This window comes from Argopecten irradians, chromosome 10, assembly GCF_041381155.1.
Source record: "Argopecten irradians isolate NY chromosome 10, Ai_NY, whole genome shotgun sequence".
Taxonomy (NCBI): domain Eukaryota; kingdom Metazoa; phylum Mollusca; class Bivalvia; order Pectinida; family Pectinidae; genus Argopecten; species Argopecten irradians.
Genome location: NC_091143.1, coordinates 4,826,772 through 4,842,147, shown reverse-complemented (window position 1 = coordinate 4,842,147; position 15,376 = coordinate 4,826,772).

Below are 15,376 nucleotides of genomic sequence, written 5' to 3'. Positions count from 1 at the left end.
CGGCTAATCTGGGAACAAATCAGATTAATGTCAGTCGTAGTAAAGTAGGGCTTAGCTACTCTATTCTAGGAGACTGACAATAACGACGAGTATCAGGTCATCACCGGCTAGTCTGGGGACAAATCAGATTAATGTCAGTCATAGACAAGTAGGGGTTAGCTACTCTATTCTAGGAGACTGACAATAACGACGAGTATCAGGTCATCACCGGCTAGTCTGGGGACAAATCAGATTAATGTCAGTGACGAGTATCAGGTCATCACCGGCTAGTCTTAGACAAGTAGGGGTTAGCTACTCTATTCTAGGAGACTGACAATAACGACGAGTATCAGGTCATCACCGGCTAGTCTGGGGACAAATCAGATTAATGTCAGTCATAGACAAGTAGGGGTTAGCTACTCTATTCTAGGAGACTGACAATAACGACGAGTATCAGGTCATCACCGGCTAGTCTGGGGACAAATCAGATTAATGTCAGTGACGAGTATCAGGTCATCACCGGCTAGTCTGGGGACAAATCAGATAAATGTCAGTGACGAGACAGGTCATCACCGGCTAGTCTGGGGTTAGCTACTCTGTTCTAGGAGACTGACAATAACGACGAGTATCAGGGCATCACCGGCTAGTCTGGGGACAAATCAGATTAATGTCAGTCGTAGTAAAGTAGGGGTTAGCTACTCTATTCTAGGAGACTGACAATAACGACGAGTATCAGGTCATCACCGGCTAATCTGGGGACAAATCAGATTAATGTCAGTCGTAGTAAAGTAGGGGTTAGCTACTCTATTCTAGGAGACTGACAATAACGACGAGTATCAGGTCATCACCGGCTAGTCTGGGGACAAATCAGATTAATGTCAGTCATAGACAAGTAGGGGTTAGCTACTCTATTCTAGGAGACTGACAATAACGACGAGTATCAGGTCATCACCGGCTAGTCTGGGGACAAATCAGATTAATGTCAGTGACGAGTATCAGGTCATCACCGGCTAGTCTGGGGACAAATCAGATTAATGTCAGTCATAGACAAGTAGGGGTTAGCTACTCTATTCTAGGACTGACAATAACGACAAGTATCAGGTCATCACCGGCTAGTCTGGGACAAGATCAGATTAATGTCAGTCATAGACAAGTAGGGGTTAGCTACTCTATTCTAGGAGACTGACAATAACGACGAGTATCAGGTCATCACCGGCTAATCTGGGGACAAATCAGATTAATGTCAGTCGTAGTAAAGTAGGGGTTAGCTACTCTATTCTAGGAGACTGACAATAACGACGAGTATCAGGTCATCACCGGCTAGTCTGGGGACAAATCAGATTAATGTCAGTCATAGACAAGTAGGGGTTAGCTACTCTATTCTAGGAGACTGACAATAACGACGAGTATCAGGTCATCACCGGCTAGTCTGGGGACAAATCAGATTAATGTCAGTAGTAGTAAAGTAGGGGTTAGCTACTCTATTCTAGGAGACTGACGATAACGACGAGTATCAGGTCATCACCGGCTAGTCTGGGGACAAATCAGATTAATGTCAGTCATAGTAAAGTAGGGGTTAGCTACTCTATTCTAGGAGACTGACAATAACGACGAGTATCAGGTCATCACCGGCTAGTCTGGGGACAAATCAGATTAATGTCAGTCATAGACAAGTAGGGGTTAGCTACTCTATTCTAGGAGACTGACAATAACGACGAGTATCAGGTCATCACCGGCTAGTCTGGGGACAGATCAGATTAATGTCAGTGACGAGTATCAGGTCATCACCGGCTAGTCTGGGGACAGATCAGATAATGTCAGTGACGAGTATCAGGTCATCACCGGCTGGGACAAATCAGATTAATGTCAGTATAGACAAGGGGGGTCATCTACCGGCTAGTCTAGGAGACTGACAATAACGACGAGTATCAGGTCATCACCGGCTAGTCTGGGGACAAATCAGATTAATGTCAGTGACGAGTATCAGGTCATCACCGGCTAGTCTGGGGACAAATCAGATTAATGTCAGTCGTAGTAAAGTAGGGCTTAGCTACTCTATTCTAGGAGACTGACAATAACGACGAGTATCAGGTCATCACCGGCTAGTCTGGGGACAAATCAGATTAATGTCAGTCATAGACAAGTAGGGGTTAGCTACTCTATTCTAGGAGACTGACAATAACGACGAGTATCAGGTCATCACCGGCTTGTGTCTGGGGACAAATCAGATTAATGTCAGTGACGAGTATCAGGTCATCACCGGCTAGTCTGGGGACAAATCAGATTAATGTCAGTCATAGACAAGTAGGGGTTAGCTACTCTATTCTAGGAGACTGACAATAACGACGAGTATCAGGTCATCACCGGCTAGTCTGGGAACAGATCAGATTAATGTCAGTCATAGACAGATTAATGTCAGTGACGAGTATCAGGTCATCACCGGCTAGTCTGGGGACAAATCAGATTAATGTCAGTGACGAGTATCAGGTCATCACCGGCTAGTCTGGGGACAAATCAGATTAATGTCAGTCATAGACAAGTAGGGGTTAGCTACTCTATTCTAGGAGACTGACAATAACGACAAGTATCAGGTCATCACCGGCTAGTCTGGGAACAGATCAGATTAATGTCAGTCATAGACAAGTAGGGGTTAGCTACTCTATTCTAGGAGACTGACAATAACGACGAGTATCAGGTCATCACCGGCTAGTCTGGGGACAAATCAGATTAATGTCAGTCATAGACAAGTAGGGGTTAGCTACTCTATTCTAGGAGACTGACAATAACTCGACAAGTATCAGGTCATCATCACCGGCTAGTCTGGGGACAAATCAGATTAATGTCAGTCATAGACAAGTAGGGGTTAGCTACTCTATTCTAGGAGACTGACAATAACGACGAGTATCAGGTCATCACCGGCTAGTCTGGGGACAAATCAGATTAATGTCAGTCGTAGTAAAGTAGGGGTTAGCTCAGTCGTAGTAAAGTAGGGGTTAGCTACTCTATTCTAGGAGACTGACAATAACGACGAGTATCAGGTCATCACCGGCTAGTCTGGGGACAAATCAGATTAATGTCAGTCATAGACGAGTATCAGGTCATCACTCTAGTCTTGGGACACAATATCAGAGTATTACCGGCTATGTCAGTCATAGACAAGTAGGGGTTAGCTACTCTATTCTAGGAGACTGACAATAACGACAAGTATCAGGTCATCACTCGGCTAGTCTGGGGACAGATCAGATTAATGTCAGTGACGAGTATCAGGTCATCACCGGCTAGTCTGGGGACAAATCAGATTAATGTCAGTGACGAGTATCAGGTCATCACCGGCTAGTCTGGGGACAAATCAGATTAATGTCAGTCATAGACAAGTAGGGGTTAGCTACTCTATTCTAGGAGACTGACAATAACGACGAGTATCAGGTCATCACCGGCTAGTCTGGGGACAAATCAGATTAATGTCAGTCGTAGTAAAGTAGGGGTTAGCTACTCTATTCTAGGAGACTGACAATAACGACGAGTATCAGGTCATCACCGGCTAGTCTGGGGACAAATCAGATTAATGTCAGTCATAGACAAGTAGGGGTTAGCTACTCTATTCTAGGAGACTGACAATAACGACGAGTAGTATCAGGTCATCACCGGCTAGTCTGGGGACAAATCAGATTAATGTCATCGAGATTAGGTAGACTAAATGTATCAGGTCATCACCGGCTAGTCTGGGGACAAATCAGATAATGTCAGTCATAGTAGGGGTTAGCTACTCTATTCTAGGAGACTGACAATAACGACGAGTATCAGGTCATCACCGGCTAGTCTGGGGACAAATCAGATTAATGTCAGTCATAGACAAGTAGGGGTTAGCTACTCTATTCTAGGAGACTGACAATAACGACGAGTATCAGGTCATCACCGGCTAATCTGGGAACAAATCAGATTAATGTCAGTCGTAGTAAAGTAGGGGTTAGCTACTCTATTCTAGGAGACTGACAATAACGACGAGTATCAGGTCATCACCGGCTAGTCTGGGGACAAATCAGATTAATGTCAGTCGTAGTAAAGTAGGGGTTAGCTACTCTATTCTAGGAGACTGACAATAACGATGAGTATCAGATCATCACCGGCTAGTCTGGGGACAAATCAGATTAATGTCAGTGACGAGTATCAGGTCATCACCGGCTAGTCTTGGGACAAATCAGATTAATGTCAGTCATAGACAAGTAGGGGTTAGCTACTCAATTCTAGGGAGACTCAGATTACAATAACCGACTAGTCGACGAGTATCAGGTCATCACCGGCTAGTCTGGGGACAAATCAGATTAATGTCAGTGACGAGTATCAGGTCATCACCGGCTAGTCTGGGGACAAATCAGATTAATGTCAGTCATAGACAAGTAGGGGTTAGCTACTCTATTCTAGGAGACTGACAATAACGACAAGTATCAGGTCATCACCGGCTAGTCTGGGGACAAATCAGATTAATGTCAGTGACGAGTATCAGGTCATCACCGGCTAGTCTGGGGACAAATCAGATTAATGTCAGTCATAGTAAAGTAGGGGTTAGCTACTCTATTCTAGGAGACTGACAATAACGACGAGTATCAGGTCATCACCGGCTAGTCTGGGGACAAATCAGATTAATGTCAGTCATAGACAAGTAGGGGTTAGCTACTCTATTCTAGGAGACTGACAATAACGACAAGTATCAGGTCATCACCGGCTAGTCTGGGGACAAATCAGATTAATGTCAGTCATAGACAAGTAGGGGTTAGCTACTCTATTCTAGGAGACTGACAATAACGACGAGTATCAGGTCATCACCGGCTAGTCTGGGGACAAATCAGATTAATGTCAGTCATAGACAAGTAGGGGTTAGCTACTCTATTCTAGGAGACTGACAATAACGACGAGTATCAGGTCATCACCGGCTAGTCTGGGGACAAATCAGATTAATGTCAGTCATAGAGTAGCTACTCTATTCTAGGAGACTGACAATAACGACAAGTATCAGGTCATCACCGGCTAGTCTGGGGACAAATCAGATTAATGTCAGTGACGAGTATCAGGTCATCACCGGCTAGTCTGGGGACAAATCAGATTAATGTCAGTCATAGACAAGTAGGGGTTAGCTACTCTATTCTAGGAGACTGACAATAACGACGAGTATCAGGTCATCACCGGCTAATCTGGGAACAAATCAGATTAATGTCAGTCGTAGTAAAGTAGGGGTTAGCTACTCTATTCTAGGAGACTGACAATAACGACAAGTATCAGGTCATCACCGGCTAGTCTGGGGACAAATCAGATTAATGTCAGTGACGAGTATCAGGTCATCACCGGCTAGTCTGGGGACAAATCAGATTAATGTCAGTCATAGACAAGTAGGGGTTAGCTACTCTATTCTAGGAGACTGACAATAACGACAAGTATCAGGTCATCACCGGCTAGTCTGGGGACAAATCAGATTAATGTCAGTGACGAGTAACAGGTCAGGTAGTCAGCTACTCTATTCTAGGAGACTGACAATAACATCAGGTCATCACCGGCTAGTCTGGGGACAAATCAGATTAATGTCAGTGACGAGTATCAGGTCATCACCGGCTAGTCTGGGGACAAATCAGATTAATGTCAGTCATAGACAAGTAGGGGTTAGCTACTCTATTCTAGGAGACTGACAATAACGACGAGTATCAGGTCATCACCGGCTAGTCTGGGGACAAATCAGATTAATGTCAGTCATAGACAAGTAGGGGTTAGCTACTCTATTCTAGGAGACTGACAATAACGACGAGTATCAGGTCATCACCGGCTAGTCTGGGGACAAATCAGATTAATGTCAGTCATAGACAAGTAGGGGTTAGCTACTCTATTCTAGGAGACTGACAATAACGACGAGTATCAGGTCATCACCGGCTAGTCTGGGGACAGATCAGATTAATGTCAGTGACGAGTATCAGGTCATCACCGGCTAGTCTGGGGACAAATCAGATTAATGTCAGTGACGAGTATCAGGTCATCACCGGCTAGTCTGGGGACAAATCAGATTAATGTCAGTCATAGTAAAGTAGGGGTTAGCTACTCTATTCTAGGAGACTGACAATAACGACGAGTATCAGGTCATCACCGGCTAGTCTGGGGACAAATAGATTAATGGGGTCGTAGAAAGTCAGACTCTATTCTAAGACTGTCAATAACGACGAGTATCAGGTCATCACCGGCTAGTCTGGGGACAAATCAGATTAATGTCAGTCGTAGTAAAGTAGGGGTTAGCTACTCTATTCTAGGAGACTGACAATAACGACAAGTATCAGGTCATCACCGGCTAGTCTGGGGACAAATCAGATTAATGTCAGTGACGAGTATCAGGTCATCACCGGCTAGTCTGGGGACAAATCAGATTAATGTCAGTCATAGTAAAGTAGGGGTTAGCTACTCTATTCTAGGAGACTGACAATAACGACGAGTATCAGGTCATCACCGGCTAGTCTGGGGACAAATCAGATTAATGTCAGTCATAGACAAGTAGGGGTTAGCTACTCTATTCTAGGAGACTGACAATAACGACGAGTATCAGGTCATCACCGGCTAGTCTGGGGACAGATCAGATTAATGTCAGTCATAGACAAGTAGGGGTTAGCTACTCTATTCTAGGAGACTGACAATAACGACGAGTATCAGGTCATCACCGGCTAGTCTGGGGACAAATCAGATTAATGTCAGTGTAGACAATAGTAGGGGTTTTCAGCCTACTCTCTTCTCAGGAGAGCTGACAATACGACGAGTATCAGGGTCATCACCGGCTAATCTGGGAATCAAATCAGATTAATGTCAGTCGTAGTAAAGTAGGGGTTAGCTACTCTATTCTAGGAGACTGACGATAACGATGAGTATCAGGTCATCACCGGCTAGTCTGGGGACAAATCAGATTAATGTCAGTGACGAGTAACAGGTCATCACCGGCTAGTCTGGGGACAGATCAGATTAATGTCAGTGACGAGTATCAGGTCATCACCGGCTAGTCTGGGGACAAATCAGATTAATGTCAGTGACGAGTATCAGGTCATCACTGGCTAGTCTGGGGACAAATCAGATTAATGTCAGTCATAGACAAGTAGGGGTTAGCTACTCTATTCTAGGAGACTGACAATAACGACAAGTATCAGGTCATCACCGGCTAGTCTGGGGACAAATCAGATTAATGTCAGTGACGAGTATCAGGTCATCACCGGCTAGTCTGGGGACAAATCAGATTAATGTCAGTGACGAGTATCAGGTCATCACCGGCTAGTCTGGGGACAAATCAGATTAATGTCAGTCATAGACAAGTAGGGGTTAGCTACTCTGTTCTAGGAGACTGACAATAACGACGAGTATCAGGTCATCACCGGCTAGTCTGGGGACAAATCAGATTAATGTCAGTCGTAGTAAAGTAGGGCTTAGCTACTCTATTCTAGGAGACTGACAATAACGACGAGTATCAGGTCATCACCGGCTAGTCTGGGGACAAATCAGATTAATGTCAGTCATAGACAAGTAGGGGTTAGCTACTCTATTCTAGGAGACTGACAATAACGATGAAGGTATCAGGTCATCACCGGCTAGTCTGGGGACAACAACAGATTAATGTCAGTCATAGTACAAGTAGGGGTTAGCTACTCTATTCTAGAGTCAGACAATCACGGGTATCAGGTTAGGCTAGTCTGGGGACAGAATCAGATAAATGTCAGTCATGAGAGTATCAGGGGTCATCAGCCGGCTAGTCTGGGGACAAATATCAGATTAATGTCAGTCATAGACAAGTAGGGGTCATCACTCACAACGACGAGTCTTAGTCAGGGGACAAATCAGATTAATGTCAGTGACGAGTATCAGGTCATCACCGACAAGTCTGGGGACAAATCAGATTAATGTCAGTCATAGACAAGTAGGGGTTAGCTACTCTATTCTAGGAGACTGACAATAACGACGAGTATCAGGTCATCACCGGCTAGTCTGGGGACAAATCAGATTAATGTCAGTCGTAGTAAAGTAGGGGTTAGCTACTCTATTCTAGGAGACTGACAATAACGACGAGTATCAGGTCATCACCGGCTAGTCTGGGGACAAATCAGATTAATGTCAGTGACGAGTATCAGGTCATCACCGGCTAGTCTACTCTAATCAGGGGATTAATGTCAGTCAGTAGGTCATCACCGGCTAGTCTGGGGACAAATCAGATTATTGTCAGGACGAGTATCCAGGGGGTTAGGGGGGGGGGGGCAGCAGGTACACCGGTAGGGGGGGGCTACTCTATTCTGGAGACTGACAATAACACGATTAGGTCACGGCTAGTCTGACAAATCAGATTAATGTCAGTCATAGACAAGTAGTAGCTACTCATTCAGGTCATCACGGCGAGTATCAGGTCATCACCGGCTAGTCTGGGGACAAATCAGATTAATGTCAGTCATAGACAAGTAGGGGTTAGCTACTCTATTCTAGGAGACTGACAATAACGACGAGTATCAGGTCATCACCGGCTAATCTGGGGACAGATCAGATTAATGTCAGTCGTAGTATCAGTAGGGGGTCAGCTACTCTATTCTAGGAGACTGACAATAAGATTAGTATCAGTCACCGGTAGTAGTCAGTATTAATGGGCAGTCGATTACCGGCTAGTCTGGGGACAGATCAGATTAAACAAATCAGATCAGTGACGAGTATCAGGTCATCACCGGCTAGTCTGGGGACAAATCAGATTAATGTCAGTGACGAGTATCAGGTCATCACAATAACGACGAGTATCAGGTCAAACCGGCTAGTATGGTCAGACAAATCAGATTAATGTCAGTCAAGACAAGTAGGGGTTAGCTACTCTATTCTAGGAGACTGACTGAAATAACGATAAAGAGTATCAGGTCATCACCGGCTAGTCTGGGGACAAATCAGATTAATGTCAGTGACGAGTATCAGGTCATCACCGGCTAGTCTGGGGACAAATCAGATTAATGTCAGTCATAGACAAGTAGGGGTTAGCTACTCTATTCTAGGAGACTGACAATAACGACGAGTATCAGGTCATCACCGGCTAGTCTGGGGACAAATCAGATTAATGTCAGTCATAGACAAGTAGGGGTTAGCTACTCTATTCTAGGAGACTGACAATAACGACAAGTATCAGGTCATCACCGGCTAGTCTGGGGACAAATCAGATTAATGTCAGTGACGAGTATCAGGTCATCACCGGCTAGTCTGGGGACAAATCAGATTAATGTCAGTCATAGACAAGTAGGGGTTAGCTACTCTATTCTAGGAGACTGACAATAACGACAAGTATCAGGTCATCACCGGCTAGTCTGGGGACAAATCAGATTAATGTCAGTGACGAGTATCAGGTCATCACCGGCTAGTCTGGGGACAAATCAGATTAATGTCAGTGACGAGTATCAGGTCATCACCGGCTAGTCTGGGGACAAATCAGATTAATGTCAGTCATAGACAAGTAGGGGTTAGCTACTCTATTCTAGGAGACTGACAATAACGACGAGTATCAGGTCATCACCGGCTAGTCTGGGGACAAATCAGATTAATGTCAGTGACGAGTATCAGGTCATCACCGGCTAGTCTGGGGACAAATCAGATTAATGTCAGTCATAGACAAGTAGGGGTTAGCTACTCTATTCTAGGAGACTGACAATAACGACAAGTATCAGGTCATCACCGGCTAGTCTGGGGACAAATCAGATTAATGTCAGTCATAGACAAGTAGGGGTTAGCTACTCTATTCTAGGAGACTGACAATAACGACGAGTATCAGGTCATCACCGGCTAGTCTGGGGACAAATCAGATTAATGTCAGTCACGAGTATCAGGTCATCGTTAACAGTAGGGGTTAGGAGACTCAATAACGACAAGTATCAGGTCATCACCGGCTAGTCTGGGAAATCAGATTAATAAGTGACGAGTATCAGGTCATCACCGGCTAGTCTGGGGACAAATCAGATTAATGTCAGTGTCATAGACAAGTAGGGGTTAGCTACTCTATATCAGATCTAGGAGACTGACAGGTCATTAACGACAGTCATAGTATCAGGGAGACTCATCACCGGTCTAGTAGTCTGGGGACAAATCAGATTAATGTCAGTGACGAGTATCAGGTCATCACCGGCTAGTCTGGGGACAAATCAGATTAATGTCAGTCATAGACAAGTAGGGGTTAGCTACTCTATTCTAGGAGACTGACAATAACTACTCTATTCTAGGAGACTGACAATAACGACGAGTATCAGGTCATCACCGGCTAGTCTGGGGACAAATCAGATTAATGTCAGTCATAGACAAGTAGGGGTTAGCTACTCTATTCTAGGAGACTGACAATAACGACGAGTATCAGGTCATCACCGGCTAGTCTGGGGACAGATCAGATTAATGTCAGTGACGAGTATCAGGTCATCACCGGCTAGTCTTAGGACAAATCAGATTAATGTCAGTCATAGGTCATCACCGGTAGTCTGGGGTTAGCTCACTCTATTCTAGGAGACTGACAATAACGACGAGTATCAGGTCATCACCGGCTAGTCTGGGGACAAATCAGATTAATGTCAGTCATAGACAAGTAGGGGTTAGCTACTCTATTCTAGGAGACTGACAATAACGACGAGTATCAGGTCATCACCGGCTAGTCTGGGGACAAATCAGATTAATGTCAGTCATAGACAAGTAGGGGTTAGCTACTCTATTCTAGGAGACTGACAATAACGACAAGTATCAGGTCATCACCGGCTAGTCTGGGGGACCGGCTAATGTCTGTTAGGACAATAATCAAGTTTCAGGTCATCACGGGCTAGTTGGGGATCAGATTAATGTCAGTGACGAGTATCAGGTCATCACCGGCTAGTCTGGGGACAAATCAGATTAATGTCAGTCATAGACAAGTAGGGGTTAGCTACTCTATTCTAGGAGACTGACAATAACGACGAGTATCAGGTCATCACCGGCTAGTCTGGGAACAAATCAGATTAATGTCAGTCGTCATAGTCTGGGGACAAGTAGGGGTTAGCTACTCTATTCTAGGAGACTGACAATAACGACGAGTATTCATCACCGGTAGTCTGGGGGGACATCACCGGTCAGTACGAGTATCATCTAGTCTGGGGACAAATCAGATTAATGTCAGTCATAGACAAGTAGGGGTTAGCTACTCTATTCTAGGAGACTGACAATAACGACGAGTATCAGGTCATCACCGGCTAGTCTGGGGACAAATCAGATTAATGTCAGTGACGAGTAACGTCAGGTCATCACCGGCTAGTCTGGGGACAAATCAGATTAATGTCTGTGGACACAGTCAGTATCAGGTCATCACGGGCAAAATAGTCTGGGGACAAAAGCTCAGATTAATGTCAGTGACGAGTATCAGGTCATCACACCGGCTAGTCTGGGGACAAATCAGATTAATGTCAGTCATAGACAAGTAGGGGTTAGCTACTCTATTCTAGGAGACTGACAATAACGACGAAGTATCAGGTCATCACCGGCTAGTCTGGGGACAAATCAGATTAATGTCAGTGACGAGTATCAGGTCATTAATGTCTGGGGACAAATCAGATTAATGTCAGGTCATAGGACAAGTAGGAGTATCACGGTCATTCTTCACCGGCTAGTCTGGGGACAGATCATAACAGATTAGTGTCAGGTCATATAGACAAGCTAGGGGTTAGGGACTCTGTTCTAGGAGACTGTCAGTAACGACGAGTATCAGGTCATCACCGGCTAGTCTGGGGACAAATCAGATTAATGTCAGTCATAGACAAGTAGGGGTTAGCTACTCTATTCTAGGAGACTGACAATAACGACGAGTATCAGGTCATCACCGGCTAGTCTGGGGACAAATCAGATTAATGTCAGTCATAGACAGGTCATCACAGGTCATCACTAGTCATGAAGGACAATATCAGATTCTAACTGTCTGTCAGGTCGGTCAACGAGCTAGTCACAGGGGACAAATCAGATTACAGTACGAGTAGAATCACGTAGGGGACAAAGGACATCAGGATGACTACAAATGGTTAAGACGGACACGACGAGTAGTATCAGGTCATCACCGGCTAGTCTGGGGACAAATCAGATTAATGTCAGTCATAGACAAGTAGGGGTTAGCTACTCTATTCTAGGAGACTGACAATAACGACAAGTATCAGGTCATCACCGGCTAGTCTGGGGACAAATCAGATTAATGTCAGTGACGAGTATCAGGTCATCACCGGCTAGTCTGGGGACAAATCATCAGATTAATGTCACCGGCTAGTCTGCTAGATTAATGTCAGGGGTTAGCTACTCTATTCTAGGAGACTGACAATAACGACAAGTATCAGGTCATCACCGGCTAGTCTGGGGACAAATCAGATTAATGTCAGTGACGAGTATCAGGTCATCACCGGCTAGTCTGGGGACAAATCAGATTAATGTCAGTCATAGACAAGTAGGGGTTAGCTACTCTATTCTAGGAGACTGACAATAACGACAAGTATCAGGTCATCACCGGCTAGTCTGGGGACAAATCAGATTAATGTCAGTGACGAGGTAAGTAGGGGTCATCACTGGCTAGTCTAGGAGACAGACAGTCAATTAATGACAGTGACGAGTAACAGGTCATCACGGACAAATCAGTTAATGGTCAGTGACGAGTATCAGGTCATCACCGGCTAGTCTGGGGACAAATCCAGATTAATGTCAGTGACGAGTATCAGGTCATCACCGGCTAGTCTGGGGACAAATCAGATTAATGTCAGTCATAGACAAGTAGGGGTTAGCTACTCTATTCTAGGAGACTGACAATAACGACGAGTATCAGGTCATCACCGGCTAGTCTGGGGACAAATCAGATTAATGTCAGTCATTAGACAAGTAGGGGTTAGCTAATCTCTATTCTAGGAGACTGACAAAATAACGACAAGTATCAGGTCATCACGGCTAGTCTGGGGACAATCAGATTAATGTCAGTCGTAGAAAGTAGGTCATGAACTAATCAGATTAATGTCAGTGAACGAGTAACGACTGAGTATCTGGTCATCACCGGCTAAATCTGGGGACACAATTCAGATTAATGTCAGTGATAGTCAAGTAGGGGCTTAGTCTATATCTAGGAGATGACGATATGACAATTGACAGATCATCACACGAGCTAGTGGGGGGACAATGATCAATTTCTCTAACGTCAGTGACGTGTATCAGGTCATCTCCGGCTAGTCTGGGGACAAATCAGATTAATGTCAGTCATAGACAAGTAGGGGTTAGCTACTCTATTCTGAATTAAAACTGAATTAAATTGATAAAGTTGATAAACAACAGGCATCACCGGAATTGCAACTCTGGACCAAAAGCGATCAGAGATTAAATGCCCAACTGTGATGTTGACGTACGGGGACATCTGAAAGAGCAAGGACAAGGCTTGAAGTTCTTGAGCGTAAACAGGTATCACCCCTTATTGTCTGTAATGTCAAATACCGAAAAAATAGAATTAATTACAAAAAGGTCAATCACGTTACAAATGCTGTTTATCAGGAAATATCCGTGGGTTGTATATTCCATGGTCAGTAGCATTCAAATGGTTTCGTGAGTATAAATATTTGTGGTTATCCTATCCCAACAATTATCTATGTTTCTTTGTTTTCATACTAGTTCCGACTGTCGGATCGATCGATTTTTTCATACTTCTACGAAGAATGGCACGAAAACCCGATGATATGGCCATATCGATATCTATTCCCACGCCTTTTGCTCTGTTTTGAACATGTATTGGTGTAGCTTCAGCATAAAAGCGCCGGAGATTTCCATTAAGCTACTCCTTTGATATACTTTCTAGATGAAGCTGTTTCCCGCTTGATTCCACAATCCAGTCTGGAAAAATTTTGAGTTATGCAGTACTTTGCTTGTATAGATAATTCAGGTAGCTCAAGGTAGAGCACGTTTAAAATAAGCGAGATCTGGGTTCGAGTCCTGGCCTGAATTTACATTAAACAGTGCAAACCCGACATTTTTTATGGTAACTCAGTAATGTCATACATAGGCCTATATTGACACTGGTAAATTCTAATATCACATTCACGTATTTCTAAAATTATTTTTTAATACAGGCGATAAATCTTACAATAGCAAGATTGTCTGAAGTAAACTGCAGCCCCTTATCTTGCAGCATTTGAACACTTGGGGTTAATTTTGACCTTCTTCCTTTTTCCATTTGTCTCAATTCCTCATCCGATATTGTTTTGAACCGCTTATTTTCATTTTCATGAATTGCCGGCATCTCAATAGGCTCTGAAATGTCGGAGACTGCTAATTCGATTTCCCGTTGTGCTTCAGCTATAGAAACATGCGACCCAATTTGTCTATTGTTGCCAAATCATTGTTGAAATCTTCGGACATCTTATCTTCCTCTAAACCTATGTTAAATCCAATCCAAAAACGTCACCGAGTTAGAACTCCATTCCCTTCTGATTGTGATAGTACCTAACCAACAAGCAGACGACGTCGACTTTGACGTCAACGTCGAGTTATATGGTGTCATATCGAAGTTCAGAAAAATGAACTTGAGAAAAGAATGTTTTTAAGAACAAAACAATAAATCTGGTTAAACACTTTATTTTGTTTTATAATATTATTACCCTGATGACAAGTTATTTTGAACTTGAGCAGTTTTTGGACATTTCATAGTAGCTATAGTATTGTAGTAGATCTAGTAATCAATGGAATTTCATTCATTGAAAAAAAGTAGTTCCGGAGCAGTGCGTGTGTGTGACACCAGCCAATCGTTATCAAGTGGGCGGAGCTTTAATATTTTTGCTTATAGAAGTGTGAAGAAAAAGTTAAAACCAATAAGAAGCTGCGTTTGCCGTGAAAACAAAGAAAAAGGACAAAAAATATCAAATGATTTTAAAAAGGAATAAAGCTTCTATTTACAGTGTTTGTCTTTCTCGATATTTGAATGTTTTATTTTCACAAAACACAATACATTTTATTTAATTTTAGAAATAATCAAACCTTTCACTGTTCAAAACACAAATAACTGTCCTTACATGTTTTACATGTTTGATATTCGGATATATTTTAGACAATTACTTTCATCATTGATTTTCTAATAAATTAGAATTATTTTAACATTGATTTTTAATGGATTTGAATGATTTTTTAAACACTAATGACTTCATATGTTTTTGACTTTTAGACGAATTTTCACCACGTGCTAATATAGAACTTAAAATCTAAATTGATATGAAATACTATAGTAATAAGTGACTAATTGTGTAACTTAGTGAACATTATATCTGGACGTTTAGAAACCACGTTTTAGACAATCAAATTAAATAAGTGATGAATTGTAAAACTATCCCGAAGATTTTACTATAAAAATCGCGCA